Source organism: Tupaia chinensis, unplaced genomic scaffold, assembly GCF_000334495.1.
Source record: "Tupaia chinensis unplaced genomic scaffold, TupChi_1.0 Scaffold000117_1, whole genome shotgun sequence".
Lineage (NCBI taxonomy): Eukaryota > Metazoa > Chordata > Mammalia > Scandentia > Tupaiidae > Tupaia > Tupaia belangeri.
The window spans coordinates 184,587-193,321 of NW_006159582.1; the positions used below are offsets into that span (position 1 = coordinate 184,587).

Sequence of the window (8,735 nt, forward strand, 5' to 3'; positions counted from 1 at the left end):
CCTGGAGTGTTTTCCAAGCTACTGACTGGGCTTAGAACTCAAACTGCATAGTCAGCCATGTGGAATTCAGCACCTTAGCCACCATGCCACCAACTGGCCTGAAAATTCTGCTTCTTAAAGAATAAAAATCTCATACTCTGTCAGATAGCTCATTTCTTACATGGATCATGATATTTCTGTTCTTTGGTCAATTTTAAGAATAATATCAGTAGAACTAAGCTCAAAAGATTGGAACTTTATTATTTTACCAATTACTAGTTATTTATCCAGCTTTTTTTATGTTGGAAAGCTATTAAAAGTGAAGAAGAGTGCTCACTTCGGCAGCACATATACTAAAATTGGAACGATACAGAGAAGATTAGCATGGCCCCTGTGCAAGGATGACACGCAAATTCGTGAAGCGTTCCATATTTAAAAAAAAATAAAAAGTGAAGAAGAGAAAAGAAGCATTTCAGTTTCCAAATCAGATTTATTCAACTCTTTGAAGGGACTATAGTCCTTATTTCAAAGAAATGTGATTTAGCCATTATTTTAGGGGAAAAAAAAAGCTATCAAGTTGAGTTGTACAGTTACTGCTTTCTAGAAAAATATACCAAACCAGGTAATATTAGAGAATAAAACAGTAAAACTATACAATATTGTATAAGAACCTTAAAGTGTCCTGGGACCAGCAGGTGGTGTGGTGATTAAGACTCTGGTTACTCCCACAAGGCTAACCATGATTTGAATCCTGGACCTGGTGACTTGTTTTCTCACTTTCTTTCTCTCTCTGTCTTGCTCTGGTCAAATTTAAGGAAAAAAAAAAAACGAGAGAGATGAAATGAATAAATAAAATTAAATAAATAATTCTCTAAGAAAAAAAGAACCCTAAAACAAATATTCTTCAAGGATTTTAAAGAAAAACAATGTATCACACTAGATGATATTTATAAAAGGGATCCTGTAACATCAAAGAATATTAAATTGACCTCAATACACTATTTCTGAATATGGGAAACTATATGTTTAAGTAAAATTTACATACAATTATTTTACTTAGGAAAAAAAAGTAAAATAAGCTGTTCTTTGTTTTGTTTTGTTTGTTTTCTCTAATTGAGCACTTCTGAGAGTTTGACACCCTGGCAAGGTGACACTGGGTGTAGGGACAAGTACAGATAAAAGAAAATATTGATAGTTCTACTTTGAGTGTCACCTTTAAGATTTAAAGCACTATTACTTAATAAAACCAAAGGTATAATGCCAGTGAGAATTACCATAAAGTTTATTAAATATACAAAATAAGTGAAGTAATACCACATATGATATGCTTAATATCATCAACATGGTGGGGAATCATGTGTTGAGGCTTGGTTTCTCTGAAATGGGTAAATGTTTTTGATGCTGAATGTAAGAGGTTTTTAAAAGGAATGATCACAGAATACAAGCTGCTTTATGAGTGAGTTAGTTTTTCTGATGTGGTCTTTAGCAGTAAACTAATTATATATTGAAAATGTGAAACAAATCATCTTCCAGCCGGAAAAATCTCACCCAGAAGTTATTTTTGGTAGAGAAATGAATAAAAGATAAAATTAATTCAATGATGCATTTTAACTCCCTCTTTAAATCATCAAATATAATGTGATAAAAAGAAGACACTAATAAGTTGCCATTGTGGAATTTAGGTAATTTCTATTCTACTATCCTAATGATTACTTTTCATTAAACAATATACACCCAAGTCTACCTTAGAATAATGATTACTTTTCATTAAACAATATACACCCAAGTCTACCTTAGAATAATGATTACTTTCCATTAAACAATATACATCCAAGTCTACCTTAGAATAATGATTACTTTTCATTAAACAATATACACCCAGGTCTACCTTAGAATTCATTTGATTAAGTTTTAAGTTCACCTCTGTTGCAAAAGTTCAGGATGTTCCAATGAAGTGTTAGCGCAATGTGGATACCTCACCTGCTCTCTTTAGTAGCAACACACTGAACTTTTGTTTTGCATGCAGTTGCCAGTCTAGCCAGTCTATCGATCTGAAATGTGTTGTTAAAACTGTTCTCTACTCATATTTTTTCCAATAAATTCCTATTGGCCACACAATGAAAGTCAAAATAATTAGTTTTACATTCAAGGCTTTTGGAATCAGTTACAAACCTGCCTTTTCTATCGTACTCTCCAGGACTTTATTCAGTTAAAAACTCAACAGTCTAGCCAAATTGGACATAGTGCATCTTTTGAGAACTTCACATTTTTCACAGCTTGGTGCTATTAATCCTACTTCTCATTATTTCTAGATTTCATTTATTTCCCATTATTTTATGCCAAAAGTCTATCTAGATTGCAGACTTTAGCACAATATGACATATCCTACAAACCCCTCTGAATCTTTAAGAGAATTACCAAACTATTCATTTGAATCACCTAGGCTTGTGATACACACACACTATATATATAATCTACTTTATATTAGTGTGTGTGTATAATCTAGTTTCATTTTAATTCATTAGGACCAGATATCAGTATATATACAATACATATATATATTTTTTCTTTTAGTTCATAAAGGCCAGAGACCATTTCTGATTCATCTTCACATTGAGGAGACCATTCAGAATAACACTTGCAGGTATTTAATCCAATCAGTGCTTCTGGGTGATACATAGTTAAGTATCTAATAGAAGAGTTTTAAGAAGGAGGAAGTCCTGCCATAACAGATAGGGTTGGCCTGGAGAAAATTATGCTAAACAAAATAAACCAGACACAGAAATAAAAATAGCTCATGATATCACATGTGGAATGAAAAAATATTTTAAAGCTCAAATACACAGACATAAAGTATGAAACAGTAGCTACCAAGGGAGTGAAGGGTGATATAGAAAGAAATGAGAAGGTGGTCAAAGGGTATAAAACAGTAGATTCGCAGGAGCCAGCAGGTTGCCTGGTAGTGAAGGTGCTGGACTACCACACGGCCAACAGCGATTCAGGCCTTGGACCAGGCAGCTAGAAAATCACACTGGATGAGTGTGCATGCATGCTCAAAATCCTGAGAAGAGGATGGAGGAGAAGGGACTGTGGTGTGACCATTCTCCTAGGGGGTAATCTCTCACTTTCCCTCTCTCTGGTGAGCATACACATCCTATGGTAAAAATAAAAATAAATTAAATTAAAATAGTAGATTAGCTGATATGTATGAGGAACAAGTTTAGAGATTGTATTGGTCAGGGTTCTCGAGAGAAACAAAACAAGGTAAATATATATGTAAAAGAAGGGATTCATTATATGAATTATCTTACATGATCACAAGGCAGTGAAGTTCCACAAAGGGCGTCTGCAACTGGTGAAACAGTTCAAAGATTCCAAAGCAAGGAAGCTGATGCACTTTCAGTTCAAGGTCTGAAGGGGACTTTTAGGAAACCCTAGACCATGGTGCCTTGGGGCTGCCACTGGCATGAGTCCAAAGATAGAATATAGAGTGTGGCTGGCTGGAGGGACAGAAAGGACAAGAAGATGGCAGGAACAAATACAGTCATGGAGGAGTAAAGAAACACAGATGGAGCAGGGTTGTGTATAAATGGAACACACAGCTCACTGGAAGGAAGAGTTGAGAGAAAGGGAGGAGGAAAGTAAACAGAACCCCTGCTTTCTCTGCTTGGTCTTCCTATGCTCCCAGACAGTTGTATGATTCGAGCCCACACTGAAGGCTCATCTTCTCTCAATCCACTGACTCACATGTTAAATATTGTCTGGCAACAGTTTCATAAACACAGCTAGAAACAATGCTTCACAAGTCTTCCAGGCATCCTGCAATCCAATCAAGTTGACACCCAAAATTAACTATTATAGCAGTCTAATTTATAACATGAGAACTAAAGTTAATAAACTTATATTGCTTCAGTCCAGCCTGTGACCTGGTGGTTAAAGCAGTCAGATTCCACATCGTTGACCATGCAGTTTGAGTCCCAGAACTGGCAGCTTGAAAAACATGCCAGGTTCATATGTGTGTGTGTGTGTCCAAATCCAAGAAAGATGAGAGAAAAGGAAGAGAAGGGATTGTGGCACTGGCACGACTGCACCCAGTGGTTGTGGAGTTGCATTCTCACTTTCTCCATCTCTCTGTCTCTCACTCTGGCAAGAACATGCCTTTGGCAAATTTTGGTTTAAGTGTATTATATCAGCTATTTTTTTTTAAATTTTTTGGAGAGGTTTTTGCTATAGGGTGTGAGCGCTCTCCAGAAAGACAGATAGAAAGTGAGAAATCACCCCCCAGGGGGGATGGCCACGCCACAATCTCTTCTCCTCCATTCTCCTCTCGGGATCTTGGGCGTGCACACACACGCGCCTGGCATGAGTTTAAGCCACCAGTTCCGGGACTAGAACCACAGTCAACTACATGGGAGTCCAGTGATATAGCCATTATGCTAACTGCTGTTCCCAATATAAGCTTTTTTTTTTTTTGAGAGAGGATTTTGCTATAGGGCACGTGCACTCGCCAGACAGAGAGAGACAGAGAGATAGAAAGCGAGAAATCACCCCCCAGGGGTGATTCATTCTCCTCTTGGGATCTTGGGCATGCACGCACATGCGCCCAGCGTGAGTTTAAGCCACCAAGTCGGGGACACGAACCACAGTCAACTACGTGAGAGTCCAGTGACATAGCCATTACGCTAACTGCTGGTCCCCCAATATCAGCTATTTTTGTTAAGTAGATTTTTTTTAACACCTCTTGTCACACACAAAAAAGTAATTATGCGAAATGATAGCTATGTTAAACCTGTTTCACTATAGTAACTGTTGTGCTATATGTGTATAAAATATATATGTATGTACTATATTTAGTGTACAATATATTGTATATAGTATATATACATATTATATATTATTTATAGTATATAGTATATATTATATATATTATATATATAGTATATATTATATATATATACATGTATTTGAGGTGTTGTAAATCACATATATACAAAATAAAGTTTATTTTTTAGAGTTTATAGGTAGTTATATCAATCAATTTATTTTCTAGGAAAAAATTTTGTAAAGTACATGTAAGACTTTTCCAGAAAAATTATGAAGCTTGGGGCCAGCAAATGGTGTGGTGGTTAAAGGCACTGGATTCCTGTATGGCCGACTACAGTTCGAGTCTGAACCTGGTGACTTACTTTCTCTCTTCTTTCTCTCTCTCTCTCTCTCCCTCTCTTTCTCTCCCCCACCCCGGGTCAAATTAAAATTTAAAAATGTATAAATAAATAAAGTTAAATAAAATAATTCTTTAAAAAAAGAAAAATTATGAAGCTATAATAAAAGAAAAAAAGAGATTTCTGATTTTGCCCAAAAAAGCCTAATAGTGATGAGTCAGGTTTAGCCCCACAACTGAAACAACCAAAAATTCTGGCAAAATATATGAAACAATGATTTAAAAAATAAGCATTAGCCCAAGGACGATAAAAAGTGTCAGACTTTCTTTTTATATAAATATTCGAGCTAGTAAAAATGGTCATAGTTTTTAAAAATCACAGCTTCGTAACCTCTAATGAATTAATGGAGTAAAAAGGTAATATGAACCTCTATCTGGTCTTGTCCTCTCACAAAATAATTCAGTAAATTAAATCTAAAACTAATTCAGCTTCTAAATCCAAGAGAAATTTACAGGAAGCATAGAGGGCAGAAGAGCATGATAAAACTACTCAAAAGGGATCTAACAGCAAATTCCAGAGTAGGTAAGCCTGGAGGACCCATTCTATAAGAAACAAATAGTAAAGGAATAAAAGAGACTGAAGGAAAGTAGATTAAGAGATACTTAAAAGTAATTCAGCTAATTAGACCTTATTTGCATTTGATTCAAACAAAACACTAAGAATTAAATGATGTTTATGATATATTTGACATTTTATGACATTCAGGATTTATAGCAAGGGTTAGGTATTTCAAATGGCACTGAATTTGGTTTTAATGAATCTTTAAGAGATACATACTGACATATGTATGTAAACAGAAATTATAAGATCTCTGGATTTTCTTCTAAATAACAATATAGAAGCAAGAAAGACAAGCAAAAACAGCATTGGGCTTGAATTGCTCATTGTTAAAGCACCATTGTCTTAGTGAAAATAAGCTTTTTTTTGTAATCATAATTTTGTTTTCATTTAATTTTAGTCAATATTATATTAGAATACACATTTTTCTCTCACTATACCACTTAACTGCATTATAAAAAGAGCTCTATTACTTCACTTTGGAATAAGATACACTTAGGGAAAAAAGATGCTTCCACTTATGATGGTTGGGAATAAAAACTCTAGGACAAGAATGTTACTATTATAGTAACCTCAAAATAGTATCACTAACATTTTTATATTATCTAGTTAAAATACAATATTTTTAAAAATCATAGCATATAAATCATTTACTTATAAAAGTAATGTATTTATAAAATATTATCTTGAAAAATGCTTTAATATAAGTAAAAAATCGGTCTCTTAAATATACCATATTTTCAGTGTTAATGAGCAATAACTCAAATTTTCTGTGAAGAGAATGAAAGTCAAGCATTTCTCAATGTATTTCAATAAGTCAAATTTTCTTTCAATTTAGAAGGATATTTAATGAAGAGGCTCACTGCCATTTCCAGGAAGTGATGGTTGTAGAATTCCGGTCCATGGGGAAGGGGATCCTCAGGTTCCACTGACCTCAGTGACCCTCAAATGTAGCCAATGTGCAGGAATGTGCAACCTGGCAGCTCAGGGGGCCTGACTGGATGATTTACTGCTAAGTGAAGAAGCCAGACAATGAAAAAGAGGCATTGTATGTCCCCACTTGATATACACTGAATACTGGCACTCTGGCAGAAACTGAATTATTGAAAGTATAAAAGAACGGAGAGCAATGGTGATACTGGAGACAGTGGGGGAAGAGGATGGGAAATGGGGGAGGGTGAAAGGGAGGGAATCAAGGGGAAAAAGAAAGGAGCAAAACATTTAGGCACCCAAAATGGAAAGAAATATTTTGATTAGAATGTTTATACTAATGCCTTTGACTGGACTGATACGCAGTGTATTCAAGAGAGAAAATTAACTTGGTACGCTGTAATGATGCACAGTGATTAAATGTACAATAATTAATTAATTAATTAATTTAATAATAAAATAAAGGAGAGATGAGCACTGGTTTAAGACCCAGTTATACTCCTAAAATTAAACCAGCAAGGCTGTGTCCTTTACCTCCTCACCGTTTTGCAAAACCTTCTTGTGATGTGGTGATTTTCACATTGTCTAGGTACTGGAACAATTTTAGCCTCTCCACTATCTTCTCTTTTTATTGTGAACATTTATTTGAATTTCTCCTTCTTCAGTTCTCAAACCAGGGAACTTAATCCCTCCCTCAGCATCAAGTTAATCTTTATTGACTCTCTGTAAACTTCAGTAAGTCTGGGGATATTTAAAGACTCTCTTGTGGTTGCATAGAAATTTTATGATTGTTCTATTTGTGTGAAGAATGTTACAGATATTTTGATATGAATTGCATGGACTCTTTATATTGCTTTGGATAATATTTATATTTTAGCAATATTAGTTTTTCCAATCCATAAACATGAGATACTTTTCCATTTTATTTTGCCTTGAATTTTTCATAAATATTTTGTAGTTGGAATTACAGAAATCTTTTTCCTCCTTGGATAAATTTTTTACTAGTTTCTTTTTGTTTATTTTATAGCTATTGTAAATGGGATTGTTTTTCTGATGTCTTTTTTTTTTTTTTTTAAGTTTTGCCATAGGTACATGTGCTCACTAGAGACTGATGGAGGGAGGGGGTGGAGAGGGAGTGAGAAAGCACTCCCTGGGGTGAGACATGCCCAGTGTGTTCTCCAAACCACCAGATCCAGTACTAGAACTGTTCATCAGCCACATGGGATCTAGCCACCTTAAACATCACACCACCAGCTGATCCCTACTGATATCTTTTTTGTTCAAATAGTTCATTATTAGTGCATAGAAATGCTATTGATTTTGTATGTTGATTTTGTACTCAACCAGTTTACTGAATTTTTTTTTAGAGGTTTTTGCTATAGGGCGCGTGCGCTCGCCAGACAAAGAGAGACAGAGACAGAAAGCGAGAAATCACCCCTCAGGGGGATGGCCACGCGTCAGGCATGAGTATTAAGCCACCAGGTCTGGGACGCAAACTGCAGTCGACTATGTGGGAGTCCAGCGACATAGCCATTACGCTAACTGCTGGTCCCCAGTTTACTGAATTTACTAATATGTTCAAAACTGATTTTCTCATTGTTGTTATTTCCTCCACACAGCAAGCTTCTGGGATTAGTTATATTCTATTGCTTGCCCTGGAAATAGTTATTTGGGTATAATCATTTCAAGATAAGTTGCACCTTTTAAATTTCAGATATGTGCATTTTTCCCGCTGGTTTCAAATACTAAATTAAAAAATCTACTTGTCTATCTCTAACCCCACCAGTACTCCTACTCTCTGGCATGCCTTGGGGTCTTTTAAATGATTACTCTTCCTTAAGCTTTTCCTACTTTGGCACTATCGACATTTTGGGCCAAATGATTCTTTGCTGTGGGAGCTGTCCAGTGTATTGTAGGATGGTTAGGATCTCAAACACCCACTCCCAGGTGTGACACTAAAAATGTCTTCAGAAATTGTCAAATCTGGGAATCAGCAGTTAGCGTAATGGCTATGTCGCTGGACTCCCACGTAGTCAACTGCGGTTC

At 35.6% G+C, this 8,735-nt stretch overlaps 1 non-coding gene across 1 annotated transcript; it reads left to right on the forward strand.

Annotated features, from left to right (window-relative positions):
• The first annotated feature begins 308 nt into the window (after positions 1 to 308).
• Positions 309 to 415, forward strand: LOC114007057 (U6 spliceosomal RNA). Its single transcript, XR_003548714.1, has one exon. It is a non-coding gene; the product is annotated as a U6 spliceosomal RNA (small nuclear RNA).
• Positions 416 to 8,735: the final 8,320 nt, after the last annotated feature.